Genomic DNA, 15,840 nt, shown 5'->3' on the forward strand with positions numbered 1-15,840 from the left:
CAAACAAGGAAAACTCAAAATAAGTGCTATAAAAGTATCCAAACAAGAAGGTGAAGCCACGCCACACTAAAAAAATCAAGGATGTGATAAAAATAAGTGCCATCGTATTTATGGTCAGTGAGTAGATCCATAAATAAATGAATACATAATAAAATAAGAAATACATGTTTAAAAAAGCAATCATAAGTGCTCTCAGACAATGGCAAATACACCATGGACCAATCCACATAAATAAATAAATAGTACAATAAACAAACATTTATAATGAGTGGCTCTCCACAGGCAGAGTGGACTAAACTATCCCGAGGTTTTTGTTTCTTCTATACGCTGAGATTACTCTACAATCTACCAATCCTTCCACCACTTGTTGAGCTTCCCTGAAATTGGACTTCAAGTTCCTACTCAATCCACCCAAACTCCCAGAGTATGTTGTAACAAATGGTATCAGATTATGTGTTTCCACTGTTTTATTGTATCCCCCTTCCCTGCCAAATAATTCACCCACTTCTGCCTTTATCCCCCTAAGGAAACGTTTGGAATATCCCCGTGGCCCCAAGGCTCTAAAAATAATGGCTATGGCCTCCTCCACATGCTCCCCCAATGTACAGATTCTGTTGAACCGAATCAACTGAGATTTAATAATCCCTCTGAAAGTATGTTTTGGATGGTAACTTGTCTTATGTAGTAAGGCATGCCTATCAGTCTCCTTAAAGAAGACTTTAGTCGCCAATGATTTAGTTACCCCATCAGAAGGTACAAATAAGACCTGAGTGTCCAAAAACTCTAGTTTTTCACTTTGTATATTGTGGGACGTTTTAATAGCAGGATGATGTGTATTGAGGGTTTTTAAGAAACCCTCAAAGTCCTGCATAGAACTCACCTAAATTCCAAAGATATCATCCAAATACCTGAGATATAGAAAAGGAAGGGTCTGGCATTTAAGAAAGGCCGTCTCTTCCCAGAAGCACATGTATAAATTAGCAAAGGCCGGAGCAAATTTCTTACCCATAGCAGTCCCATGGATCTGAAGATAAAACTCATCATTAAAACTGAAATCGTTCCTCAAGAGGCTCAGCTCCAACAGATCTAAGATTTCCTTGTCCGGGCGCTGAGGATCAGGAAACCTGTCAAATGCCTGTTTTATCGCCCGCAGTCCCAAAGCGGTTTCAATATTTGTATATAATGAGTTAATATCTATTGAAAATAAGAACGCCCCTAGTGGTAGTTCGAGGCCTTTAAGTTTATCGACGAAATCATATGTATCCTTAACATAGGAAGCGTGCTTCTGGGATAGCGGATTAATGAAATAATCAATATATTCAGCAATTCGATACGATTCCGAACCACAGTCACTAACAATTGGGCGGGCACTAGGGATCTGAAAGGGCACAGACCACTCTTCCAAAGGTTTATGAATTTTTGGAAGAAGATAGAATTGTCGCGGTCTTGGCACCTCGGGGCCCAACAGATAAGTATATTGCTTGGAAGAAATATACTTCTTTTCAAGCAATTCCACCAATATCCTCTTAATCATTTCTTGAGTTTCAGATTGAATAGAGTGGTCTAATAGGACATAATTTTTCACATTATTTAATTGCCTGTTAGCCTCCAACAAATACTGTACTCTGTCCATGATTACAATCTGTGATCCTTTATCCGCAGGTTTAATAACTATACTCTGATTGGACCCCAACGATTTAATAGTATCTAGCTCCAATTGCGTAATATTCCCCCTGGTAACTGGACCAGTTCGGAACCTCCTAAATGCATCCAGATCCTTCCTGATCAATGTTTGAATGGATGGAGATATAGATTGCACTCTAGGTTCCCAAAAAGAGGGATCTGTAAATGGCACAAAGGGAAACTCAGTTACATAATTAAAATGATCCAACAATTTTAGTCTCCTATGATATAGGTGAAGGTCCCTACGAAGCTCCATCCTATCCATTATTCGGGGGGTGGGGATAAAGGACAATCCCCGTTCCAATACCTTTCTTTCCATCTCAGAAAGCCTATATGAATGTGAAAGATTAGTGATATTTGAGTGTGGAGCTGTCTCAGGGCACTGTTCTCCCCTTACATGTTTAAATTATCCAGCCAATAGTTAAAAATTATGTTTCCTGTTTCAGATGTCCAGTTTACTGGGTCACGTGGCAGTGTATGGAACCTAAGTTTGCTGATCTCCGGTAAGTAGTTACATTGTTCTAGGATCTTTTGATTAAGTTGATCCAAGAGTATCTGTTGCTGTTTTTCCAACCTATCTGAGTAGTTGATAATTGCATTGGGAAATTTACTTTCCGCCATTTTCAACAGTTGTTGTAGTTGTTTCCAGGAGGTCAACGCCAGCTGTTTCAAAAGGCAGTTGTTTAAACCCCCCGATAAAACCACCTTCTCCACTGTTGGGTGGACGCCTTTTAGATGGTGAAATGTTGCCCCAGGGAAGCTGTCTGCTTGCACCCTGGGGTCAGCAAACCTAGGTATCCGTGAGATATTAGAATCTCCAATTATAACAATTGGTTTTCTAATTGTAAGTTCCCAATCCCAAAATTTTCCTGATAGAATTTGGGTGCCTAACTGGTTCAACGCAGGTGGATATAGGCTTCCTGACAGGTAGATTAATCACTGGGATGGAAGAAGGGACCCCCGGGTGCAAATCAGTTGGGGCTAATCCCACTGTTCTACCCTTACCTTGACCAAGAGGCGAAGTCCCCGAAGAGAGTAGCAGCGGGAGGACCGGGGCGGCAGCAATGCGGGACCCCCCAGGGGGCTCAGACAAGGGCGTAATCAAGGAACATTCCGTTTTGTCACCACTTATCATCATATGTTCATCCCCCCCTCGGGTCCCAAGGGCAGCCCCCCACAGCACCCGCTCCCCTCCAACTCCGGGGTCCTCCTGGCCAGAGTCAGATAAAGAGGTAATTGTATTACTACATTGTAGGACAACATTACTGTATAAAGACCTCTTAGGACTATGAACAAGAGCAGACCTCACCTGTGTTTCCTTCCCAATATCAGCCCCCCCTGGCGCTACCTCTGTGGTCAATGGATCTCCAGCAGGTACTTGGGGTCTAGGGGAATATATTTCAGCCATAACTGAAATAGTTTTCCCCATCCGTTTCACTGGATCCAGCTCTAGAGCTGATAGGCCGGGAGACCTCCTGAGGGAGCTCCCCCTAGGTCCATGTTTAGGCCCACTATGGGCTAACCCACCTGCCGGACTGATATCTCCCACCCCTTCCACCTTATTGGGAGTTGGAGACAGGACACCCGACAATGGCGGAAAGTCCTCCATAGTCAATTGGCCCGGGCCTGCCACCTCACCAACACTGGCCTTGGGAAGCATAGCCTTTAGTGTTGCCACTGAGGACTGAGTGAACTTGCGTCTATATCTGGTCCTTGCCCAAACAACAGCTCGCTCAAAGGAATTGGTATCAAATCTCCCCATCTCCTGTAACCCCGCTGCTAGGACTGAATCATAATGATCCACCAAAATACACATATTGGTGTCCATCCAGTGGTCCGTATTTTCCTTCACCAGTGCCAGAGTGCTTGAGTTGGGTGAGGAAGGTTTGATAAAAGCTGTAAGTCTAACAACCTGCTTCATCATGCCAGGTGGGAAAGACCCAGTCCTTTGTAACTCTGCTAAAATTTCCACATGATGGATAGCTTGTAATAATTTAAAATACTGCTTGGTCAATTTAGGGTCAAAAGAGGTCTTAAGAGTGTCTGAGCCTAAGGTGGGTGTATTCTCCCCCAAAGTTATAGAATGAGCCAGAGGCCCAAACCTATTGCTTCTGGGAAGCGTCATCTTCTGCTACCCCAAACAATGACCGCAGTCAGAAATGTTGTCCCAGCTGAGTCTCTACTACACCCTGGGCTGTTTAAAAAAATTAATTAAATAAAACATTTTTAAAAACCAGGACATAGGGGAAGGAAAAAAAAGTTAAGAAGAAACACATTTTCATAAAAGGACAAAATGTAAAACCAAGAAACAACAAAACATAAAAACAATTAAGATTCTTAAGTTCCCTTGAGTTTATCCCACACAAACACACTCTGGTAATGATCCACTTAACCAGAGGAAATTGTCCATGGATTTAGCAATGTTCAAAAGGTTAGAAAAAATATATTTTTCACCTTAGTCCTTTTCCAGGCATTTGTTCTCACTGGAGCTTCCTTTCGAGTGAATTTGCAGTCCAAGAGGCCTTCATATGATTGATTCCATAGTACTTTCTTAGTATAGCTTGTTAAAGGAAAACATCTGTTAAGGGAACTTTCAGAGATTAAAACAAACAAAAGACAGAGGAGACCTGACGTTTCAGCATCATAGCTTTCTTCAGAGGTAATGAGTAGTCACCAACACCTGTGCTGATATGGGGAATTGAGGGGGCGGATCCCTTCTTCCTGAGGCATATGAATGGCTTAATCCTCCGTCCATCCCCCCCATTCTCCTCCCATCAACCGTCCCAATTTGGGTAGGTGTTCAATGGGTGGCCTACTTGACAAACAAATTAAAACAATTAACATACTAAAAAAGTCTAGTCAAAGAAGTCTTTTAAAACCCAAATAATGTATAATATGCCAGGCGCGGGCTAGGTTAGGGTCAATAAGGAGCAGACGAATCTGGTGTGCACTGGCACAGGCAACCCCTTTAGGATAAATGGTTAGACGTAGGTATAATATACTTCAAATGACTAAGAAAAGCTATAAAAGGAAGACCAACCATAAGGTTCCGAGTTAAAATACGGGTCAAAGTTAAATTAAGATCAGATATGAGGGTCTAAAAGTTTAAGGTTAGGCATGAGGGTCTCAGGGTTAAGTTCAGGCATGGGGGTCCCAGGGTTAGGGTGAGGGATTGGGGTAACTAGGGGGTTAAGGTTAGAATTCAGGTTCGGTTGTGGGTTCTAATCAGTATAAAAATACAGGTCGAGGTTAGACTAAAATTAGGTATGGGGGGTCTAGAGGGTTAGGGTTAGGGGTTAAGGGTTAAGGGTTAGGGTTAGGGTTAGAGTTGGGTTAGGGTTAGGGTTAGGGGGGTTAGGGTTAGGGTTAGGGTTAGGGGGTTAGGGTTAGGGGTTAGGGTTAGGGGTTAGGGTTAGGGTTAGGGTTAGTTTGTCTAGTTTTGAGTCGGTTGATCCACTTCCATCTCTGACACGTGGAAGCCGAAAGGGGGGAAAGGAGGGGTGTGCACTCCACACATGTGCGCGCGGTCCGGGTGGGTCCGGGCGCGGCCGGCCAAAGTAGTAGGCCCCATGGTTGCCCACTTGTAGATTAACCCGTTGGTTGGGTTAAAAGACTGTCTGTCAGTAGGTTTTAGGTTTAGGTATAGTTTTAAGAGTGGTTAAGGTTAGGTTTAGGTAAAGGTTAGGGTTAGGGTTAGGGTTAAGGTTAGGGTTAGGGTTAGGGTTTAGGGTTAGGGTTAGGGTTAGGTAAGGGTTTAGGGTTAGGGTTAGGGTTGGGGTTGGGGTTAGGGGTTAGGGTTAGGGTTAGGGTTAGGTTTCTAGTTTAGGGTTAGGTTTCTAGTTTTGAGTCGGTTGATCCACTTCCATCTCTGACACGTGGAAACCGGAGGGGGGAAGGGAGGGGTTGCACTCCACATCATATACGCGCGGGTCGGAGGGTACGGGCGCGGCCGGCCAAAGTCGTAGGCCCCATGGTAGCCCACTTGTAGATTAACCCGTTGGTTGGGTTAAAGGACTGTCTGTCTGTAGGGTTAGGTTTAGGTAAGGTTTTAGAATGGTTAGGGTTAGGGTAAGGTATAGAAAAGGTTAAGTTTAGGTAGGTCTGTCAACTCGACTTAGGATCAGGCAAAGCCCTTGAGTTGCGTACCTTATGCAGGTCCGGTTCTCGGTTGGTTGCCATGTGTCCATGTCGAGTGGTATGGTCATGATGTCCGGGTCCGCTGTGTCGACGGAAGTGGAAAGCATAGTGCAACCTAGGAGTTTTACTCTCTTTCGGATCCTTCTTTTTTAGCTCCATGTTGTCTATGTATTCACTTCAGTGTTCGTCAGTCTTTGGTCCTGGATGTTTTCAATCATGTGTATGATTGGGAGTTATTCCCTTCCAGGATCCTAATTCCAAATCAACCCATGTCTAGTCGAATCCAGCTGGTCTGTATGGGTATACTCGGCGTAGGATCAGGCAAAACCATCGAGTTGCGTACCTTGTGCAGGTCCGGACCTCAGTCGGTTGCCATGTGTCCCTGTCAAGTGGTCAGTCTATAACCGCCAGGGGTTTGAGCAGACAGACACCCAGAAGGCGAGCCCTCTATACGGTTGTCATGCATCCGCCCCTGGAGTAACGTCCTGTGTTACGGTCGGTGTATGGAGGGTTTAGAAGCCGGCAAACCTTCTCTGGCTTACGTATGAAACGTCCGGCAGTAGTAGAAGTTAATTGGGTGCCTCCATCCACACCATCTCAGTTGTAGGTAATTCAGTGTTTTTTGGGTAATAGTGACCAGTGGAATTACTCCCTTCCAGGATCGTAACGTTTCCAGAGGTATATCATCCCTAGACAGTGAACTGGTACGTAGTCCAGGTAAAAAAATGGTTCGGTTGTCCAGGCTAAGTGCGGCGGGGTAGGGGGTCCCCAGTAGGAATTTCCTCTGTGGGGTCCGATACCTCGCCAGACATTATCTGGGCACCCCAGGGGTTATTCGGCAGACGCGATCCTCCAGCCGCAGCGCATAACCCAAAAGCCCCTCTTTTGGGTATCCCAACCCGCTAGGACCAAACACGCGCTACTGAACCTACTGCCAATCCAGATCTAATCTGGGGTAGATAGTGGTCCAGCGCGTTACGTGAGTCTCCCGTGTGTAAGGGGGCTTGGGAGGGTTGAGCCGATAGGTCTGCCAACAGGCCCCAGAGGGGTCCCGAAGGAGTCCGGTCGCTACCATTTCCTCCGGTCTTCTTGCTTGGTGTATGGTCGGGCCTAGTTTGCTTAGGGTCTGCTCGCTGCGGGGGAGTCGACAAAGCCGTGCCCCCAGAGTAGTTGGAGAAAAAAGGTTCTCGTCCGTTGGGGGTGCTGGTGGGTATCTTCAGTGAGGTAGAGTTGGAAGGATGGTGAGATGGTGAGGGTTCTTGGTAATAAACATAAAGATATTTAGATTTCTATTTTATAGTTTCTTTGCATCAAAGGGTCCATGGTCATGGTAACCCTGAGTTCAAGAAAGCGGGGGAAAAAAATGATATACTTATATATAAATATATAGTTATATATTTCTTTTTTTTTTATTTTTATTTTTTTATTTTATTTTTTTTTTTAATAAAAAGGAAAGTATTTCTTGAGAGTCCATGGGCATGGTAACTCTATGGTGCTATTTGAAGATCTGTTTTTTGTGGTCTTAATGACCCCCTATCTGTTGTATGGGATGTGGGGTGTGTAAGGTGCAGGTGCAGTGTCTGTCCAGTCGTTCCTCCGTTGTACTGAAGGCCTCAGTAATGGTCCAGTCGTGGTGGTGGTATAGGGCCTGGAGGTTCCCGGGGGTAGTAATTCGTCCCTCTGGTTTATAATGTGAGGTGGCTGCTGACCAGGGAGTCCTTGAGATTTTTGTTCCGTTTGAGGGCCAGGATGGGTGTGTGGAGAGGGAGTAGTTGTTTGCGCTGGAGTCTTTACTGGATGATAGTAGTCACTCGGAGGCTAGGTGAGTTGTAGGTTGTAATGATGGGTAGGATCCGGTGGTTTCCTTTGTTTGGTCCCGGGCGTGGGTGTCTCCTGGTGTAGTGTTTGGGTTTTTTTTGAGCTCCGAGCGGGTGTATCCTCTGTTTTTGATGAGTGCTTTGGAGAGGGTGCGTGTAGCAATTTGGAGGTCTTTGGTTTGGGTGCATATCCGGCGGAACCTCAGGAATTGTGATTTTAGTATTCCTCTCCAGGTGTGCGGAGGATGGAAGCTGGTGGCATGCAGGAGTGCGTGCGTGTCTGTGTTCTTGAAGTACATTTTGGTATTGAGTCTTCCAGTCCTGATGAGGTTGGGTCCTTTGTAGGTGATGGTGTCCAAGAAATGTACTTGAGAACTGTGGAGTTGGTGTGTCAAGTTGATGGAGGGGTGGTGGCTGTTGAGGATAGTGGTGAATTGAAGGAATTCTGCTGTGCCATGTTGCCATATTCCCCATATGTCGTCGAGATAACGGTATAGGCGGAATGGTTTGAATGGGCATAGTGGGTAGACAGTGTTTTCCCATTCGGCCAGGTAGATGTCCGCATAGGCCGGTGCAAATCTTTTTCCCATGGCTACCCCTTTGGTTTGGAGGTAGGTGTTGCCGTTGAATTCGAAATCGTTACGGGTAAGGGCCAGTTCAAGGAGGCGTAGGAGGTGGTCATCAGGTCTGTCCGGTGAGGGGTATTTGGTAAGGGTGGCTCTGACGGCTGTAAGTCCCGCTCCTAATTCGATGTTGGTGTAGAGTCTCTCGATGTCCATGGTGAATAGGAGGTCATCAGGGGTGACTGGAGTGTTTGCGATTTTCTGGAGGAAGTCAGGGGTATCTTTGAGGTGGCTGTTGTGTTTGGAGGCAAGGGGACGTAGGTGTATGTCTAGCCATTGAGAGATGCCGTATGTATCACTGCCGCAGTCTGAGATGATGGGTCTCCCCGGGGGGGGGGGTTTCAAATGGGAGAGGCCAAGTGGAGGGGTCTTTGTGGATTTTGGGGAGTAGGTAGAAGCATCTGCTCCTGGTAGGTGTATCCCCTGTGAGGTAGTCTCGTTGCTTTTTGGTGATGAGGTTCTTCCGTTCCATTTGGAGGAGTTCTCTTTTGATGAGTGCTGTAGATCGGAGGTAGATGGGTCTCTCTATGAGTTGGTAAAAGGCTGTGTTTTGGAGTTGCCTTTCTGCTTCGAGTGTCCTTGTAGTTCTCTGTTTGGATAGGGGAAATATTTGTCTCCGGAGTGGTGGTGTTAGATGATTCCGGGAGAGGGGAAGTGGAATCTTCCTTCAGAGGGTATCGTCCCGGTGTGGGGTGTCCGTGGGTCCGTGGAGAAGGAGAGGGTCTGCTGGTGTGTGCCCTCGGTAGGGTGGTATCCCCCTCGTCCTCACTGTGAGGTTGGCAGTGGGTGAGTGGTGGTTGGAATGGGCTGTTGTCTCTCGTAGGCCAATTCCCGTAGAATTTGGGGAGTGAGTCCCTGATGTCCTGTAACAAGTAGTCCCGGAGTGGTTCGCTGAGGAGTTTCTGGGCCCATGTGATCCCTAAATACCAGGCTTCCTGCCAGTCAGGGCAGGATGGAGTGTTGTAGAGTATGGTGTATTTGTGGGATATTTCCTCCCTGTAGTGCTGTTCTAGGATCTGGTGGCTGGTTTGGATCCAAAGTGAAGATGCTGTAGCGAGAGCCGCTAGGGTGGTGTTAGATGTTCCTGATGGTGTGAAGGTAGCCGTAAGCGTTCTGGCCTTGTGGAGGTAGCCCGGAGGTAGCTGGTTGTCCGAGAGGTAAAAGCTGATCGTCTCCATGTGGTGTCTGGCTCTAATCAGCTTGGAGAGTGGCCGTGTTGTAGAGTTGAGGTTGGGGGGGATAGGTGGGGCTCCAGTGGTGTGGTGTTCCTCCGCTTTGTTGCTGGTTGGTGAGACCAGGTTAACCTGGTGGTTAGGGGTGGTGTCCCTAGGGGTCTTCTCATCTGCTGGGCTATCTGTTCCCTTAGGAGTAGTGCTGCGTGTAGGAGGTCCGGTCCTGTGGAGCCGTGTGGTTGAAGGTGTGGGTTGGGGTGGGGTAGATAGCCCCTTTTGGTCTGCTGGTTGGGTCCGGGACGTAGAGTGCCTGGAGAAGGGTTTGAGGCTTGTGCTTCGAATGTGTCCTCTAGGGGTGTGATCTCCATCTCTGTGTGTGTGATGCTTGGGAGAGTCTGTTGGACGTGGTGGGGTAGAGGGGTGCCTGGCGTAGGGGTAGCTCCTGCTGTGTCTGTTCACATAGCCAAGGGGCTGATGTTCAGGTGGTCTGTCCCTGTATGAGGGGTTGTTTTTCGGGGTGTCTGTATTCCGGCTTGTTCGTCTTGGGGTGCTGTGGGGTGGTGGTGTTCCGTAGGAGGTGGGAGTTCCAGAAGGGGGGTGGGGATCTGGGTGGAAGGTCTGAGGTGGTTCTTCTGGAGGTCCTGGAGTGGGGTGGTATGAGGTATGATGTAGAGTGGGGTGGTCTGGTGGGGATGGCATCAGGAGATGTGTCTTTGTGCCCCTGATGTAATGGTGTAGGGGTGTAGTCCTCCGGTGGTTTGGTCCTATGGAGACCGTGGAGGGGTGCTGTCTGGTGGGAGAGAAGGTCCATTGGTGTGGGATGTTTCCCCCGCTGTGTAGAAGCTTTGGAGAAATGTTCATTATGTGGCGTTTCCATAATGAGCCCAGGCTGCCGGTCGGAGCTGTTTTCGTCCGGTCCCTTGGTGCGTGTCTTGCGGATTTGTTCCGAGAGTCCGTATAGATCATTAAGACCCGTCGAGATTGTGGGGCTAGTCTAGATGTAGAGTGGGGGGTCTGAATAGTCCTCGCAGTCCCCAGAGTCTGCGTTGTCCCGTAGATCAGCCATGTGTGGTGTGTACCTATGTGAAAACTAAAAGTAAGGAAAGAGAAAAGTACAAAGAAAATTGAGTAGCCAAAAAGAGTTACCCCCGAAGTCTGTGTGGGACCTGTCCTCTTTACAGCTACACAACAGATCTAGGGGAAACCCAGCCACGACGCGTTTCTGCCTTGCTCGGCTTCATCAGGTGGCAGAGAGGAAAAAGGTGCAAAAAGGAGCACTGGGTCGTAATGCGGTAAAAATGCCGTATTATTGACCGGAAAAAATAGGGTGTGTGTGGGTGTATGTGAGTGGTAGAGTCTCGGTGGTCTGGAAGGTCTATGAAGGTCTGTGGGAGTATCAGCTGGTGTTAGGGTCCTGATGAGGTATCTTTTTGGGGGGGAGGGCGAGTCGTAGGAGTCCGGTCGTTCAGGTGAGATGCTTGTGGGGAGTGTAGAATATCAGCTGGTGTCTGGGTCCCAGTGAGGTGTCCCTTTAGGGGTTGGTATATAGTTGGGGTCCGGTAGATCCTTGAGGGGAGAGGTGGTCTGGGTAGAGTGCAGGCTTGGGTCTTTATCCAGTAGATCTGTGGGGGAGAGGTTCGTCTTGGTAGAGTCCGGGCTGGGGTCTGTATCCAGTAGGTCAGTGGAGGAGAGGAGGTCTTCTGCAGGTTTCCAGCTTGAGTCTTGTATCCAGTAGAAGGCTCTCTGGGGATCCGTGGACCCTAATGATGCTGAGACTGAGGGGTGCTCCTCTTTTTATGTGAAAAACTGGGGGTGTGGTTTAGGCCAGGGGTCCAATCATGAGATGGCACAAGGTGTGCATGCGGTGTGCACGTGAAGGCCTGTTGGAGTTTGGTCCAATGAGATCTTCCCTTTGTTTGAGTGAGGCGTCTGTTCGTCTGTAAGGTGTAGGGGAGCCTTTGTCATAGAAACCAATGCGAAGGATGGAACTTTGCTTTTGGGGTGCTGTATAGGATGTGGGGGTCCCAGAGGTGTGAGGTTGATTTTAGGTAAGACTAGAAGTCTTAAGGGTCAGGATGAGCAAAACGTGGAGTTTCTGTGATGAGTAGAAGTATATTAGATCCTCCTCTGAGAAAGTAGTGTTTGACCTCTGTGTCTCCATTGACTTGTGTGTTAGCTTCGGGAGCGGTCTGCTCTTGTTGAGGGTTTGGGCCTAGAAGGAACCCAAGAAGAGGTTCTGTAGTTTCAGGAGGAGTTGAGGGTAGGGTGGACATCTGTGGGATTCGGATGAGACTATGGTGGAGTTTCTAGGTAACCCATAGGTCTGTCTGTAGGCTTTCAAAAGTGGTGGACATCTTTTTCCGTCTTTTTGGAGTTTGCGTTAGAGTGCAGAAGGAGCGATGTAGAGTTGAGGTGAAGATCGTGAACTCTAGTCATTTCCAGGTGTGTAGGGAACTTATAACCTTGTTTCTTTGTTAAAGGGTAGTGTTAGGTAGTATTTCTGGGGGGTAGTTTCAGTTTGGCCAGCTGGGAAGTGTTGCTAAACTTGTCGTCTTTAGTTGGTGCTTTTTAGCGGAGTATAGCTACCATCGCGTTTTCGTCCATTTGGGATCCTGGGTATATAGTAGATGTGGCCGTGTTGTCCAGTTAACGTCCACTTGGGGAATGGGAGGTACGGGTCCAGAAAAACTTTTTGGGCTGTTTCCAGTGATGTTTGTCCTCCGAAGATGATGGGACCACTCCAGTAGGGGAGAGACTTACCTGGGGGGAGGGGGGAATACTTACCTGGGGGAGGGTCTGGTGTAGGATGTTGGTATTATCCTGGGTTTTTGGTATGTGGGTGTATGGTGCAGGGGTGTGAGTGTGGTGGGCCTATATTGTAATTTGTATCATTTTGCTCCTAAGTTGGAAATACGGTCGTCAGGATGGGTAAAAAGTCTCTTACACCAGTGTCAGTGTAGTAAGTCCAGTTCTTTGTAGAAAAAAGGTCTTTGTCTTTAGCTTAAAAGAGGGGGGTAGTGTCTGGAGAAAAAAACCTTTGGTTTTGGGTAAAAAAAGTTGGTATCTTTGGGAAAAATCCTCTTTGGCTGAAAAAGGGTAGAGTCTTGGAAAAGCCTTTATCTTGAGTAAGGGAGGGGGCGGGGGGGGGGGGGGGGTTCTTCTTCTTCTTTAGTAGAAAAAGGTAAAATCTTTGAGTAGGAGTCTTCTTTTGTTGAAGGGGGGGGGGGGGGGGGGAATTCTTCTTGTTGAAAAAGAAGGGGAGGGGGGGGGTCTTTGAGAAAAATCCTCTTTAGTAGGAAGAGGTAAAATCTTTGAGTAGGAGTCTTCTTTTGTTGAAGGAGGGGGAAGGGGGGGGGGATTCTTCTTGTTGAAAAATAAGGGGGGGAGGGGGTGGGGGGTCTTTAAGAAAAATCCTCTTTAGTAGAAAAAGGTAGAATCTTTAAGTAGGGATCTTCTTTTGTTGAAAAAAAAGGGGGGGGGGGGGGAATTCCTTTTGTTGAGAAAAAAGGTGGTGTGCATCCAGGGGTCAGGAGTAGAGTAGGGTTATTTTAGTTGGTATATAATCTAATGATAATTTTGAACCTGTTCACCATCAAACCAATCCAGAGGGTACAAGGGTGGAAGAAAAAAAACCCTTGTAAAAGGCCGGATTCGGGAGGATCCCAGTCAGTGTAAGGGATAAAATTTCCTTGGCTTGCTGCGTCCATACCCTACATCCGGCAACGCAGCGGTGACTCGCCAAGTGTTTGGTTTCTAGTTTTGAGTCGGTTGATCCACTTCCATCTCTGACACGTGGAAACCGGAGGGGGGAAGGGAGGGGTTGCACTCCACATCATATACGCGCGGGTCGGAGGGTACGGGCGCGGCCGGCCAAAGTCGTAGGCCCCATGGTAGCCCACTTGTAGATTAACCTGTTGGTTGGGTTAAAGGACTGTCTGTCTGTAGGGTTAGGTTTAGGTAAGGTTTTAGAATGGTTAAGGTTAGGGTTTGGGGTTAGGGTAAGATATGTTTTTTTTATTTTTTATTATTATTATTTTTTTTTAAAAAGGGTTAAGGTTAGGGTTAGGGTTAGGGTAAGGTATAGAAAAGGTTAAGTTTAGGTAGGTCTGTCAGGGTTAGGGTTAGGGTTAGGGTTAGGGTTAGGGTTAGGGTTAGGGTTAGGGTTAGGGTTAGGGGTTAGGGTTAGGGTTAGGGTTAGGGTTAGGGTTAGGGTTAGGGTTAGGGTTAGGGTTAGGGTTAGGGGTTAGGGTTAGGGGTTAGGGTTAGGGTTAGGGTTAGGGTTAGGGTTAGGGTTAGGGTTAGGGTTAGGGTTAGGGGTTAGGGGTTAGGGTTAGGGTTAGGGTTAGGGTTAGGGTTAGGGTTAGGGGTTAGGGTTAGGGTTAGGGTTAGGGTTAGGGTTAGGGGTTAGTGGTTAGGGTTAGGGTTAGGGTTAGGGTTAGGGTTAGGGTTAGGGTTAGGGTTAGGGTTAGGGTTAGGGTTTAGGGTTAGGGTTAGGGTTAGGGTTAGGGTTAGGGTTAGGGTTAGGGTTAGGGTTAGGGTTAGGGTTAGGGTTAGGGTTAGGGTTAGGGTTAGGGTTAGGGTTAGGGTTAGGGTTAGGGTTAGGGTTAGGGTTAGGGTTAGGGTTAGGGTTAGGGTTAGGGTTAGGGTTAGGGTTAGGGTTAGGGTTAGGGTTAGGGTTAGGGTTAGGGTTAGGGTTAGGGTTAGGGTTAGGGTTAGGGTTAGGGTTAGGGTTAGGGTTAGGGTTAGGGTTAGGGTTAGGGTTAGGGTTAGGGTTAGGGTTAGGGTTAGGGTTAGGGTTAGGGTTAGGGTTAGGGTTAGGGTTAGGGTTAGGGTTAGGGTTAGGGTTAGGGTTAGGGTTAGGGTTAGGGTTAGGGTTAGGGTTAGGGTTAGGGTTAGGGTTAGGGTTAGGGTTAGGGTTAGGGTTAGGGTTAGGGTTAGGGTTAGGGTTAGGGTTAGGGTTAGGGTTAGGGTTAGGGTTAGGGTTAGGGTTAGGGTTAGGGTTAGGGTTAGGGTTAGGGTTAGGGTTAGGGGTTAGGGTTAGGGTTAGGGTTAGGGTTAGGGTTAGGGTTAGGGTTAGGGTTAGGGTTAGGGTTAGGGTTAGGGTTAGGGTTAGGGTTAGGGTTAGGGTTAGGGTTAGGGTTAGGGTTAGGGTTAGGGTTAGGGTTAGGGTTAGGGTTAGGGTTAGGGTTAGGGTTAGGGTTAGGGTTAGGGTTAGGGTTAGGGTTAGGGTTAGGGTTAGGGTTAGGGTTAGGGTTAGGGTTAGGGTTAGGGTTAGGGTTAGGGTTAGGGTTAGGGTTAGGGTTAGGGTTAGGGTTAGGGTTAGGGTTAGGGTTAGGGTTAGGGTTAGGGTTAGGGTTAGGGTTAGGGTTAGGGTTAGGGTTAGGGTTAGGGTTAGGGTTAGGGTTAGGGTTAGGGTTAGGGTTAGGGTTAGGGTTAGGGTTAGGGTTAGGGTTAGGGTTAGGGTTAGGGTTAGGGTTAGGGTTAGGGTTAGGGTTAGGGTTAGGGTTAGGGTTAGGGTTAGGGTTAGGGTTAGGGTTAGGGTTAGGGTTAGGGTTAGGGTTAGGGTTAGGGTTAGGGTTAGGGTTAGGGTTAGGGTTAGGGTTAGGGTTAGGGTTAGGGTTAGGGTTAGGGTTAGGGTTAGGGTTAGGGTTAGGGTTAGGGTTAGGGTTAGGGTTAGGGTTAGGGTTAGGGTTAGGGTTAGGGTTAGGGTTAGGGTTAGGGTTAGGGTTAGGGTTAGGGTTAGGGTTAGGGTTAGGGTTAGGGTTAGGGTTAGGGTTAGGGTTAGGGTTAGGGTTAGGGTTAGGGTTAGGGTTAGGGTTAGGGTTAGGGTTAGGGTTAGGGTTAGGGTTAGGGTTAGGGTTAGGGTTAGGGTTAGGGTTAGGGTTAGGGTTAGGGTTAGGGTTAGGGTTAGGGTTAGGGTTAGGGTTAGGGTTAGGGTTAGGGTTAGGGTTAGGGTTAGGGTTAGGGTTAGGGTTAGGGTTAGGGTTAGGGTTAGGGTTAGGGTTAGGGTTAGGGTTAGGGTTAGGGTTAGGGTTAGGGTTAGGGTTAGGGTTAGGGTTAGGGTTAGGGTTAGGGTTAGGGTTAGGGTTAGGGTTAGGGTTAGGGTTAGGGTTAGGGTTAGGGTTAGGGTTAGGGTTAGGGTTAGGGTTAGGGTTAGGGTTAGGGTTAGGGTTAGGGTTAGGGTTAGGGTTAGGGTTAGGGTTAGGGTTAGGGTTAGGGTTAGGGTTAGGGTTAGGGTTAGGGTTAGGGTTAGGGTTAGGGTTAGGGTTAGGGTTAGGGTTAGGGTTAGGGTTAGGGTTAGGGTTAGGGTTAGGGTTAGGGTTAGGGTTAGGGTTAGGGTTAGGGTTAGGGTTAGGGTTAGGGTTAGGGTTAGGGTTAGGGTTAGGGTTAGGGTTAGGGTTAGGGTTA

The sequence above is a fragment of the Oncorhynchus clarkii genome, chromosome 12 (assembly GCF_045791955.1).
Source record: "Oncorhynchus clarkii lewisi isolate Uvic-CL-2024 chromosome 12, UVic_Ocla_1.0, whole genome shotgun sequence".
NCBI classification, from domain to species: Eukaryota; Metazoa; Chordata; class Actinopteri; order Salmoniformes; family Salmonidae; genus Oncorhynchus; species Oncorhynchus clarkii.